At 39.7% G+C, this 14,257-nt stretch overlaps 1 long non-coding RNA gene across 1 annotated transcript; it reads right to left on the reverse strand.

The window, feature by feature from the left end:
• Positions 1–1,141: 1,141 nt before the first annotated feature.
• LOC127045448 (uncharacterized) lies at positions 1,142–12,520 on the reverse strand. Its single transcript, XR_007772720.1, has 4 exons — positions 12,003–12,520; positions 6,736–6,897; positions 2,746–2,920; positions 1,142–1,290 (listed from the first exon to the last, which is right to left on the reverse strand). It is a non-coding gene; the product is annotated as an uncharacterized LOC127045448 (long non-coding RNA).
• Between the last annotated feature and the right edge of the window lie 1,737 nt (positions 12,521–14,257).

Consider the following 14,257-nt stretch of genomic DNA (forward strand, 5'->3'; position numbering starts at 1 on the left):
CAAGAATGAAGTATTGTCTGGTCCAAGGTAGCTGCACCAGGAACAACAGCTCTCTATGGGCCCAGTTCAAACCCCACTGAAAACAAACAGTCTCCCATCTTTGTTACCACAAGGCTGCACTAAAACAATGTGCTCTATGTGGAGCTTCCCTTCAAAACTAGTTCAGAGTTTCAGTTGGTGCAGCTCACCTACTCAGAGGAAGAACAGCCTTGTGTTGAAGGCAATGATGTGGATCTCAGGAGACCTGGGTTCAATTTCTGCTCTGCCACAGTCTTCTTGTGAGAATCTGGCAAATCAGTGAACCGGCCTGTCTCAGTTTACCATGTGTATAATGGAGATAATACTTCCTTGCCTCCTAGACAATAAATTAGTTAATGTGGGCAAGTCATTCATATACTGCACTAAGGGGGGGTGGCTACATAAATACCTAGAAAGGTAGGAAGAAAAAGGCTGTTTCGGCACTGAAAGGGACAAACCACTGAAGAGTTGCTTTGCATTTTGGGGTAAGAGGATAAAATTCCTATCTCCTCTTTCCTTCACCAAAATTACCAACACTAAGCCAACATACTCAAGCTGGGCACTGGAAAGAGGATTTCCCCCTTGTAACGTACTAAAAAACAATCAGAAGAACCAGATAAGAGGAATAAGCCAAAGAAATTAATGCCAACCACCTCCCACCTGTTGCTTTTCAAAAACACAATCAAACAAAATCTCTCTCTATTACTTTATTTTAGCTTCTGCATTTTTTATTGTTTTCAAACACTTAACTAAAACTAAAAGGCCAAGGCTTATGCTCTCACACAAAAATGATATCAAGATCAATGAAGAATAGAACACAAGAATATGTTGATTTGTGGGCCTAGTGGCCCTTACTGACGTTTTGTGGGACCCAGAATATACAAGGTTTAGAAAAGCCCATTTTGGGCACAACCCTGTGTGCTGAAGCACACCTGCAGTCCAAGGCAGCAGCAAGATCATCAAAGGTTCTTTGTCACTCTTTCCTAATCGATTCAGACTTTTCAGCATTCATGTGTGCTGTCATTACTGATGCAACTCTCCTGGATCATCTGTACATCTTTTTCAAGTGTATCCCTTCTTTTAATGCATCAGTTGGCATAAGCTTTCTGAAGCTCCTTGCTGAACTACATCTTTCTAGAGGAAAAATTCTATCACTCTTCACTTCACACTATACATAGAAGCCATTTGCAAATATTACTCCACTGGCAACCTAAAATATATATGAGGGTTTGCAAATAAAGTGTCCTGAAAATTTCAGTACTTGATCTGCAACTGCGGTCCAAAAAGAAATAAGTGACATTATCTTCAAAATCTCTCTTGTACACAAAAAATACATGACAGATGAGCAGATTCTTGACAAAGTATTACATCCCCAAAAATGATGTTAAAAGAATGTTGGGTTGCAACATAAAGCATTCAACAATTAGGAAATCCTGAATGATGGCTGCTATGCAACCTTGATTCACCCCCTTGTGCAAATGCTTTATGATAAAGTGTTCAATTACATGATCATATACTACTTTTTCGACAGGCCTCTTGCCTCTTTCAAAGCATAGGAGACAGTTCAATATTTCTTATTTATCCTCTTCATTCTGTGCATGGTCATAGACATTATTTACTGCATACCATCCAAACCCTACACTGAATACAGAATTGTTCATTTCCTCATGGTCTTTTCTATGATGCTATCAATATAATATCTTAGAATTTTACATGTTAACAAATTTAGCTTCATAATGCTCTTGTGAGGTTGAACTGGTATTATTGGCCTCCTTTTAAACATGGGGAACTGAGGCTCAGAGATTAAAGCCAAAGTTGTCAATTACAATTTTGGGTGCCCAATCTAAGAAGCCGTGTGCCTGGGTTTTCAGAGTATTTAGCATTTTACAACACTTTGTATGTTCAGAGCAGAGCTACCATTTGTCAGTTGTAACTGTGATTACTTCTATAAATTAAACCCCAGGTCTTTGAACTTGGGTACCCAGAAAATGAGAAACACACAGTGACTACCTATGAAAATTCCCCACCCCTGTCATGGTATAACCCCCACTCTGAACGTTAGCGTCCAAAAGATGGGGTACCAGCATGAATCCCCCTAAGCTTAATTACCAGCTTAGTTCTTGTAGTGCTGCCACCAACCAGGACTTGCAGTGCCTGGTACACTCTGGTCCCCCCAAAAACTTCCCAGGGGACCCCAAGACCCAGACCCCCTGGATCTTACATAAGGAAAGTAAACCCTTTCCTCCCCATTGCCTCTCCCAGGCTTCCCTCCCTGGGTTACCCTGGAAGATCACTGTGATTCAAACTCCTTGAATCTTACAACAAAGGGAAATGCACCTTCCCCTATCCTCTTTTCCCCTCCCCAAGAGGTAATACAGATTCAAACTCTGTGAATCTAAAACAGAGGAATTCCACCTTTCCCCCCCCTTGTCTCTCCCTGTCTCCCACCAATTCCCTGGTGAGTACAGACTCAATTCCCTTGAGCCTCAACAAGGGGAAAAAAATCAATCAGGTCTTAAAAAGAAAAGTTTTTAATAAAAGAAAGAAGAAAATAAAAGTTGTCTCTGTAATTAAGATGGTAAAAGTTACAGGGTCTTTCGGCTTATAGGCACTAGAGAGAAGCCTTCCCCCCAGCACAAATACAAATTAAACTCCTTCCAGCAAAATACACATTTGCAAATAAAGAAAACAATCAAAAAGACTAAACTGCCTTCTACTGGTACTTACTATTTGAATAGAAAATTAGAGAGCCTGTAGGTACGTCTGGTTACTCTCAGAACCCAGAGAGAACAACAGACAAACAAACAACACAAAACAAAGACTTCCCTCCACCAAGATTTGAAGGTATCTTGTTTTCTGATTGGTCCTCTGGTCAGGTGGTCCAGGTTCACTGCTTGTAACCCTTTACAGGTAAAAGAGACATTAGCCCTTAACTATCTGTTTATGACAACCTCTACCCCATTTGCTACTGTCTTTTTCTATCCCTGGTTCTTCACCCTCCACCTACATTGTTCCTATTCCCCCCACCCTGACTTCTTCCCCTTACCCACATACTTGATTCTGCTCCACCCTTTCTTCCCTTCCAACTCCTATCCTTCCCTCCCTTCCCCTGCAAGTTCTTGCCCTGTTCTCCCACCTGGCATCTCCCACTACCTACCCAGTTCTTGATGACTCTGCTTTCAAGTTAGACTGTTTCCTGAGGTCTCCTCACTGAAGGCAAAGGAAAGAGTTGCCCGGCCCTCTGTTCTTGCCCCACAATGGACCACAGCAGCAATTTCAGGAAAATTCCTGAGCAGCCCCTATCACTTGGGCTGGAACATACCTATAACTCTGTGGGGATGGTACATGTGCAGTCCAATTACATGTAAGAGCTGTGAGGGGATGGAGCATGCTCAGTGCAAATGGAATCTTCAGACAATTTAGCTGCCAAATTCTAACAAGTCTCTATTGAACATGTGTGAACTGCCATTTTTCAAATGCTCATAACTAGGCCAAATTTTAGGTATTTTAATAGAAATGGCAATAGCACATCCCTGACAACATTGCAATCCCCTCTGCCAAATTTCAAGTCTCTGCTGCAACCCATGGTGATGCTACAATTTGTCATCTAAACAACTATATAAACAACTATTTTTAATATCCTAACCTTTCTCTTGAGAATGGCTGAACCTTGTAAGTTGAAACTTAAAAAAAAAATCATCCTGAGGCTGACACTGGGCATGAAAATGTTCAACTTGAAACGTTGAAGCTTGGCAAAAGTTATAAGTAACTGTAAACAGGGTCTTATAACACAGTGTCGGGAAACATGAACTTCGGGCAGTGATACCTTCACTATATATAACAAAACAGCATGAGTTCTTCTGGGACTTGGCGATCTTCTTGAAGATAAGTGGTGTCTGCTAGAGAAGATTCAGCAGTAACCTTATCTTGCCTGGGAAAAGGTGAAGTTTAGGTTGGGTTTAGTTAAAATGATCTAGCTAAGGCCCACCACTTTTCCTAACGTAGTTGAAGGGTAATACCTTTAGCTCAATTTTAGCAGGGTGGGTGTAGGCTACAACTTGACCTTTTAGCCAAGCCTGACCTATACTTTGACCACTTTTTATTAGTCAAGAAAAGGCCAGTGTGTAGTTTAGTTAAAAACAAGAGCAGGCTCTGCCTTGCCTACTGCCTTCAACTTTGCAATGATGTGTGATGTGCTGCTTCTCAGGCCTACAAATCCTATGCAGATGTGTAAAAACATAAATTGAATCCTAAAGTTTAGGAGGGTTTCTACCCCTTCCCTATCCAGAAATGCAGAAGGTGAAAATGAGCTGCACTACTGCAGTAAGGAAGGAAAAAAAACATCTGTGCTGTCCTGTCTTAATTTAGTTGTGTGGTGTCTGCAAGTTAAAACATGTTTTTAAAAGATCCTGAGACCAACACTGAGGGATTGTCTAGATGAAGAGTTAGTGCATGGCAAGCCAGGGTGCAAATCTACCTCACATCAGCGTGCTGCACATTAACTGTGTGTGTGGACCCTGCTGCTATGTGCTAAAAGTACCCTAGTGCTCTTTGACCTGTTTCAAACAGTTCGGTAGCTTTACACCCCAGATTGCAACACACAACCTCTCAGTCTAGGGAAACTCTGAGTCATTGAAGGAGGCAGAAGAAGGCCTGTTGCAACCCAGATGGATTACTGTGCTTGACAAGTGTCAAGTGTTTGAGCTCTGGTGTGGGTGAAGCTATATATACAAGGCTATATTCGTGACACATTTCAAGACATTTTTAAACAAGTCATTCCATAATGTAAAGAGCAGCAACATCTTGTCTATATGTTTTACCTGAAAATTCCCTTCAATATATTTAGTTTTACCCTCAATGAGAGTATATTTACTGTTTAAAAATTACCTTCAGTACCCAGTCTTTGACCAATCCAAAGAAAAGTACCTCTAAAGTGAAGAAAATTGATTTAACACCATTTCCCTAGGATCAAACCAAATGATGCAGAAGACTAGTCAGTTTAAAATCCTAGGATAGCTCTGCATACTATTTCTATGCATTGTACATGGATATTTAATCCTGTTATCTAGTATAAACACCATGTTAAGTTTTGAACTATTTTGAAATATGTATTGATTATCCTCTAGCACTTGAGCTACTGAAGTAGTCATGGAAATATTATTAACCCACATGCCACAGATATAAACGAATGTCTCATTTTAGTGTACACAACTCTCTCTGAAAAATTAATCAATGTTTATTTGGGGAAAAATAAGGAGGTGAAAATGGGAACAAATACAGTTCTGTGGATAGTACATTTTATTTATTCTCCATTGCAGATGTGCAGCCAATAAAAAATAAAAATGACTTAAATATTTTAGGAAATTACCTGCAGTAGGTCAGAATCCCCAGTGCTCCAAATCACGTATAGCCATTTACACCTGTTCTTAGTGGGTATGAAATGCTACCACTTCAGAATGGTTCAAAGCCATGGAAAATGATGGCCAGTGTGTCTCTCTCTAGAAAAGAAGCCTATATGAGCTGTTCTCAACTGGACTCAACTCACACTTTTCATAGCTTAGATCCAGAGGTAGTTCCAAGCCAGCTTTACACCCCTTGATCCTAGCGATAGCCTGGTGCCAAACCAAGCCCCTGCTGCCCCAAGTACAAGTTCTGAGAAACCAGACAGAGGCAGGCTGGGTTTGAAGAGCTCTCTGGCTTCCTAAATAATGTAAAATGATTCTGTTATTTTCCTATAAGTTAAGCAAAATCCTATCTAATTTAGTTTGTATTGAAACATAAAATTAGATTAAATATGCATTCAGTCTGTTGATTATTGTGAAGCCATTTTCTGTAAAGATTTGCTCCTACTGCTGAATAAAATACATTGCTGTTTGAAGGCTGTTACCCAACAAAAGTCCATTTTTAATTCACTCAAGGAGTCCAGTCACCCTGAGCATATCCTAGACAATTCTTATTCTCTTTCATGTATACATATAGTATTGGTAATCTATTTTTGTATTTATACATCAAATGTTAATCCCAACCAAAACAACAAAACTCAGTAGATGGAAGTATGGTTAATTTGCATGTAAATGAAGTTGGCCAGAGCAGACTTTGCCCTTTCTCCCCAATAAAGGGAGCGTAGATCTCCATCCTCTAGGCCCTTTTGGCCATGGAGCTTATAAAAATAAAAGACAGTGTTAAACTTTCTGAAAAAATACAGTCATATATGTAATTCACAAGACTAGATTTCAATTCACTTCAATTTAATTCAAAATTTTATTTCAATTCACAAGACCCTTGTGTTGGGGCAAAATCTTGTTTTGGTATGTTTCTCCTCTAGTCTCCATCTTGTTCTGTAAAAACAACACGTAGAACTCCATTTCATGGAGAGCTTCCTGCCTCTCCCTTTGCCTTCTTTGCAAATTAGAGTGGGAAAGGCAGGGAGCGGTTAGAGGATGTGATGGCGTAGTCTGCCTAGCAACAGCAGATTATATAGATGACAGCCTTACTGCTGCTCGAGGCTGTCCATCCTAGAGGCAGCCAGTGTCTCCCATCTTCCACAGGCTGGTAACGAGTCCAACTAGGACAGGACTATAGCACATGGTGTCAGGTTCCATTGGTGTCATACATTGCATGCACCTGTTCTTGTTTTCACCTGCAAGTCTGCATACTACCACTCAGGACAACGCATAGGGAACAGAAGACAGAAGGAAGAAGAGAGAAACCACTTACCTGGTGATCATCGTGTCCTGTTCATGTGTTTCAGTGTTCCTGTGGTCCAGAGTCTTCAGTCTTCATTGGTTCTGTCCAGGATCCCAGAACCATCCTCATCACAGTCAGGGTTCGTTCTGTGGGACAGTCAGGGTCCATCCCTTGAACAGTTGGGGTTCGTGCCTAGGACAAGGAGAGAGATGGTACTGTAGTTTCCTTTTATTGTCTTTTGATTATCCCAGTGTACCCGATTTGTGTGCTCCAGACTTCAAGTCCATTACCATCTACTGTTAACAACCAAGCCATTTGTTATTACTTGTGTCATTTGTATTTACCTGTGCTCTGTTATTACTCGTAACAAGGGCTCTGCTTTTAAGACCATGTTGATCTAATAGATCTTACTATATTTGCACTTTACCCTGTTACTTTCATTTTAATCACTCCAGTGACCAATACGGGAGGGGGAAGGACCTGCAGATAAGCCCATCTTCTGAGTGACCTCGGGAGGTAAAAACCTTAAAAACTGTTTTGGGCTAACTCTTGAATGAACAATATCTCATGGGTGTAATCAAAATTTGTCCCATTGCAGCCACTGGGACTACTGCTTCACCAAGCTGAGTAAAAGCTGCACAATCAAGCCCACTGTGACACTTTGGCACTTAAAAACACAATCTTCCATTTTCCCCTTGTTTTTTGTCTTTTATGTTCTGTACAAGCTTAGTTTTCTTCCAGTTGCTAGCCATAGGCTGAGAGTTTGCAGCAGAGTGTGACCTCATAAATGTCAAACACAATGTAAATATTAAAAAAGCAGATTCACAGAGGAGCCATTCCTCTGAGGCTAGTTCTTACATCTTGGGTCAGAAGAGAAAGCTAGCATCCTACCACAATCTCTGCTGTATTTACTCCATCTTCTCTGTGTAGCTGGTAAAATCCAGAAATATCTCTTGGTAGGTGACAAACACATGTTGAGTTCTGGATAGCTATTTGATTGTTAGTTTTCTTCAAGTATTTTGACCTAAGTTAAAGCCATTTTACTTTTCAGACACTCTGTGCTTTTGTGTTTAGCAATATGATTTTGTGTTATAGTCTATAGGCCAGATTTTGCTGTAGATTACATAATCCAGATGTGACATACTGGGCTACACTCCAGACAAGGGGGGGTGGGGGTGGGGGCTGTGTCATTGCTGCCCTGTAACATGGGGTCTTGAAATACCTTGCTGTTGTAGCCTCTAACCTGAACTGCCCGCCACCAGCATGCAGATCACTCCCAGATGTATTTGTGTAGCTGCACCCTGCCAGTCACACTCTGGATCTCACCAGCCTTGGTTATAATGCAGGGTGACCCCAACATACTCCCAATCCCAGACTTTCCCCCAGAAATGTATGGTTTGTACTGCCAGCCCTTTTCTGGACAGTATAAATATAGTAAATTCATTACTACTTTAAGGGAATAATATACCTGTTTATTACATTAAATGGAGTTACCCAAACACTGCAACTTAAAGATACTGGACTAGATAAAAGAATAAAACAAGTTTATTAACTACAAAGAGAGATTTTTAAGTGAGTACAATGAGGCATAAAAGTCAGAAATGGTTACAAGAAAAATAAAGATAAAATGCTTTCCAGTGCCTAATTTAACAAACTATTCTATTTTTGCAAAGTTTCTCACCACATGCTTCCAGCAAGATTACTGACCAAACTCTTCAGGTCAGGTTCCCTCTCCCAAGTTTAGGACAGACCTATTTGCCAACTTCTGCCTAGGCAGGGCTGTGAGGTTTGGACCTTGTGTTTATAATGTCATACAGGGGAATCTTATAACTTCACATTCAAATTTGCCATATATGTTTTACCAGGATAATACTGACTAGCAACTTACGAGTTTTCAAATGATATCTTACGAGGCACACCTTGTACAAAGATTATTACAATAAAGTGTAGGGGTGTAGTCTGTCACACCAAGTGACCGCAGTTGATCAATGGCTTTATACCAAATTGACAGTGATGTAACTCAGAATTGAATCTAGGCCTCTAAATAAGCCAATTTTGTTAAGTAATTGCTTTCCTAAGACAGAGATACTGAAAATTGAAACGCAGATATTGGAAACTTAAACTCGCTTCTATGTTTCATTTGCTTACTTTAGTTGTGTGATAGAATTTCAGGATGCAATATTCAATCGCCTCCAAAAATATTTCAATGATTTTTCAGATTCAGACTTAAATAGTGATGCTAAAATGAAAGAAGCAATAGTCAAGGCATTTCAAGAAGGAGAAGCCCTTGGTTCTGAATCAGATCATGTGCTTTTCTGTGCTTTCTCCTCCTTTCATTAAGGAAATCCAGAACTTGCCTGGGGAACTTTAAATCTGCCTTTTTAACAACATTTCAACTAGAGGAATTTCTTAGGACGGCAAATCAAGGAATGTTGGTGTTTTCTTTTTTTTCTCCTAAAGATCATATCTATCAGGGTTGGAAAAGTAAAACACCACCTGGGACACCAAGTCTGGATGGGGAAAACTTCCTTTAGCATTCAGCCTAATGGCTCTTGTGATCTCTACACAACATTCCATCTCCCTGTTTATCTTTGCTGTGAGGATTTTTTTTTCACGTGTCTAACTATTTCTCTCCCTTTTTTAATTTCTAGATGTTAGTTCTTGTTATTTCTCTGCCTCCTATCCAAACTCTCAAATGGTTATTTAATCCACTGATAACTATGTTACACATCCCTCTCTATGCCTGATCCACAGAGGATATGAGTGTGTTACAGCCTCATTCAGGAAGCTTTATCTCAAGCTATAGTGATTCATGCTTTTAGCTCTGGAGATCCCAGATTCAATCTGCTATGTGTGGGCCACAGTGGTGGCCATCATAGTGGCAGATTTATTATATGTCCTCATTTATCTCCTTTTCTCCAATCTTTCCATTTTAAATCCTTTTAACCTCTTTTCACACCTCATTCTCTACTACTTTTATTATTTCATCGCAGTTCTTTAGATTTCTCTTGAATTTACCCACCTCCCTTTTATAATGAGGCACCTGAAACTCTTTCCAGTATTCTGAGCATAGCTGGCCAATCCATTTAAAGAAATCTCTCTCTTGATTCCTGTGTCCTAGAACAGCATTTGCCTTTTTATCAGCCTTGCTTCTTCATTAGCTCATGTTTAATTAGTAATCTGCTATCTTTCCAATATCTCATTTAGCATTAGTATTACTTTTTAAGCAGCATTCCTTCATTCATATTAAAATATTTTGTGTGTGTGTGTGTGCACGCGTGCGCTGGATATTATTTTTCCTTGGTCTTATTCCATTTAATTGTTCCTGTCTCTCAGATAATTTCCTAATGTTCTTCTGTGGTGTCATAAGTAGAGGACCAGGGGGGTAGATTACATTTATTGATTTATCTATGAAAATATATACTAAATCTTTCTGCCCCATCATGGCATGCACCAACCTAACCTATGTAAACATATGTTCTTTTTCTTCCTACAAAGCCTCCCTCCCCACTTCCCTCCTCTTTTTTGTGATGATCACTTGTTGTACCTTGTCTTAAATTAAATATAAGGTCATTGGAGCAGGACTGAGTTTCCCTATGTGTTTGGACAGCATCCAGCATCTCTTGTCTTGATTACAGTCACCCTCACCTCCTTGTTTTCCCTGCTTCTCAGCTCCTCTCTCTGTAGGCTATCAATAACACAGCTGCTGATGTCAATCTTCCTTTCCCATTGCTCCTATCATTTCATTCCCTCCTTAAATCCCTTCCTGAACTTCCTCCCTCTTAACATATTAGAACTCTTCTTCAGCTGCCAGACCTTAAATAATTTCCCCATCCACAACTGTGCTCTACCTTTCTAGATGCAGCTGGTGGTAGTAGTGATGGAAGGTGTAATGTAGATGGGATTCAGGCATTTTTACCATCACATTGTTTAACCCTCTATTTACCTAGGCACTTAAATTGTCCTCACCACCCATAGTATTTGAGTAGAGTAGGATTAGTTCGACAACATGGTGGTAGAAATGTCAGAACCCTGTCCACCTGCAGCTTCCAGTATTAAGACCTGTAATAGATGTACACTGATGGTGAATTATAGCTATGAAGTTAGATAGCATAGGCACAGCGCTAGTGAGTTTTTGCTCTTGTACTTTTCTTTAGAAATAGTATTTGGAGATTTGTATGTCAGGCTAACAAGCTTGAACATCACAGGCAAATACTGGAAACAACAGCTCTACGTAAGCAGAGGAAAGGGATTTTCTGAAGCAAAGAGTATGCTTCTTGAGGTGGGCCTGAATTCATTACTGAAATTCCTTGGTTGGCTAGAACTGTCGTCTGACAGTCACACCAATATATTTAAAAATCCCAAAGAGGCATTTCCCATTCTAAGGAGGAATCTCAAGTGACAGATTGTCAGCTTCCATTTCATGTGGAAGGTTGAGCTTGAGTAACTGTGAATTTTGTTTTTCTAATTCCTTATACCCAAGGCCCCTCAAATCTATCTGTTGTTTTCTATGTGAATAGATGGGACAGTTATAGTCAAAGTATGAAGCCACCATTAGTCTAAACTGAACACGTTACAGGGCAGCATCAGTCTCTTTTCCAAAGGACACATTTAGGCTCTTTGCATTAGAAAAGGGGATTGACTTACAGGGCAGGGCATCATTGCCTATTCTGCCTCAGACATTCAGGGCTAAGGAATTCTGTGGCAGAGCTAGGAACTAAACTCAATCTCCTCAATCCAGGGCTCTATCCACAAGACCATACTTCCTCTCACTAAATATATTACTGTTCCATATTGGAGCTATTTTTTCTTCATTTGGAAGATACACACTATTTTATATAGACACTGGAATGTTAAACTACCTAAGTGTCAATGCTAGCTGCCAAAAACGTGAAGACGATACTAAAAGCCCACTCATTCTCCTTCTGCCACCAAAACAAACTGAAATACAGAGACCAACAGAGTAGATGAAAAACTAAGACACTTTTGAGAGCAATACAAAGCGGCTCAGAGCAGTATGGTTCCGGAATTTGTTTAATTTCAGCCAAGAATATCCCTCCTTTATTTGCACAAAGGGAATCTGATAGCAGCTCAGAGTCCAATGAAACAGACTAGAAAATAATGATTGAAAGGCCTGGTACTGAAAATAATTCTGCTAAGGAGGAATCTGTGCATTGGGAGGGAGCAGGAAATGTGTGCTTTCATGTCAATCTAAAGTCTTTCTACATTGGCCTAGTCCCATAAAAACTGCAAAAGTGCAGACTGAATTACTTTCAATGAAACTCTTTCCCCCTTACCTGCATTAAATTCAACCACATGGATGGCAGTAGTCTGAAAATGTGTGTGCTTGCATTTACTCTGATCCAGCGAATGTGTGCACAATAGCCTTTAACACTTCTGCTGAAGAAATATGAGTGGTCTCATAGGACCATCAATGCTGAAAAATGTTTGAGAAGGGAAATATACATTGAATCAAGTAGCAAAAGACCACAGAAATGAAACGTCACTGTGGCAAAAGAGATGAGGCTGATGGGCAGTAAATGACAGTAAATGTAGCGAGAAACATTTAGGGCCTGATCATTGGATTAAAATCTGTATGAAGAAGCCTTTGTAGGTGAATCATAATTTTGCTCATTAGTGAGAAGGTCATCCATGTTCTTTCACTGTCCCTCCCACCTCCTGACAAGTTGAGGAAGTGTTCCTGCAGGGTGGGGTTGAGACCCCACATCACCCTCAAGAACCACTGTGTAATCTGTGGTTGCATTACCTTTTTTTAGTGGTCCCTTTCTGTATTGTTCACAGAAAGAGGAAGCCCTGGCAACATAAACCAGTGGATTTGTGCTGTTTAGGAGCTGTGGTGGAGAGAATGTCTCAGGTGTCCACCAGACCAAACCTCATCTACATCTTTTAAAATAAGTTATTCGCGCTTCCATTTCTATGCTCCTTTTGCTCTTCTGAGTTCTGCTGGTAGTGGTAGTAGGCTGTTCTCCTCAGATTTACAGCTCAGGTTTATAGCCACAAGATGTTTAAATAAACTTTGGAGAAACATTCCAACTTTTGGATAATGGTTTTAACCAAACCCAAGTCTGAGCCTTTTGAAATTAGATCTTCCCTAATTAAAATAAGTAGAGGAATCCAAATACTAAAAACACAATGTTCACAAATATTTATTTAAATACAGACAAGTTGGTCAGATGAATCATATTCATACTGCTCATTATTCATTATTTGTGAAAATTCATGCAAAAGGGCATTTCTTTGCCTTATTGTTTGTAGAATAGCTGTTCTTTGTACAGGTTCCTGAATTCATATGCCAAAAGGGCATTTGTATGTAAGCAAGAGTATTAGCTATTCATTGTTTTCTGTCAGCATTTGTTATTCTCCTGTTTAAAAACATTTAAGTCCTTCAATCAGGGAACAGAAATAATGCCATGTGATTTGGGTGACCAATCGCAAACCATGAAGAGCAAAGAGTTAATGTCAATAGCTCGCAAATACTTTAAAAGCTGAAATTTGTTCACATAAATTATTTAACAGCTACTTGTGAATAACAAATACACAAACAAGGTCCAGTGAGAAGCCATCTTTAATAACTACTAGGCAGGAGGTGAACACTGATTACTGCTGTTGACAGTTTATTTAAACTAGCAGTGTGCATGATTCATAGCCTATCATTTTTGTTATCTCATCCTACCTCTACTTCATACACCTAATTGTCCACCATGGCTTAAACTGCAAGCTGTTTGGGGGCAGAGACTGTCATTTACTATGGGTATGATTTTCAAAAGCACTCTCTGTTGGCTTAACTCTGTCCCCATTGATGTCAATGGAAAATTTTCCATTTGGCGTCAGAGGAAACAAGGTTTGGTCAATGCTGAGCACTTTTGAAAATCCAAACCTATATGTTTGAATTGTCCCTAATACAATAGGGCTCCAACCTGATTACGGCCTCTCCATCCTACCAAAAGAAAAGTCCCCAATGTTGTATTTTGATCTGGATGAGCAAACTGCTGAACCTACCCGCAACGTCAGCCACCACCGCCAGTGCAGGCTCAACAGACCTCCCACATGGGTCACGACGCAGGCACCTAACTGAATGACAGCTGCAATTGTTATTAATAAGAACAACCTGGGATTTATGAACAGGAAAAAGAATTAAATTCCTTGGGTGACATCATCTTAATGAATAATTTAGCCAACTCTAATATGCATTATCATGCTTGGTATCTTGAAAAAAAGAATTTAAGACTTGAGGCATTTAATTTGAAAACATTTTTTCAAGAATAGCAATTTATTATCTTTCAGAGTTTTACTACATATTTTTAAAAGGCATTTCACATCATCTCCAAATATGCTTTTTCCTATACAGAGCAGTTCCAGCCACTCATTTTATAATGTATTAATATATACACTTATAAAAAGCTGTTATGGTCTAACTGCTACATAGAGTATTTGATGTTTTTTTTTTTCAAACAATGTTCTGCAAGTTGACAGGAGGAAAACTACATGACACAGTGAATAAAATACTTGCCTTTCACTCTTGGGTTCAAGT

This window comes from Gopherus flavomarginatus, chromosome 2 (assembly GCF_025201925.1).
Source record: "Gopherus flavomarginatus isolate rGopFla2 chromosome 2, rGopFla2.mat.asm, whole genome shotgun sequence".
NCBI classification, from domain to species: Eukaryota; Metazoa; Chordata; order Testudines; family Testudinidae; genus Gopherus; species Gopherus flavomarginatus.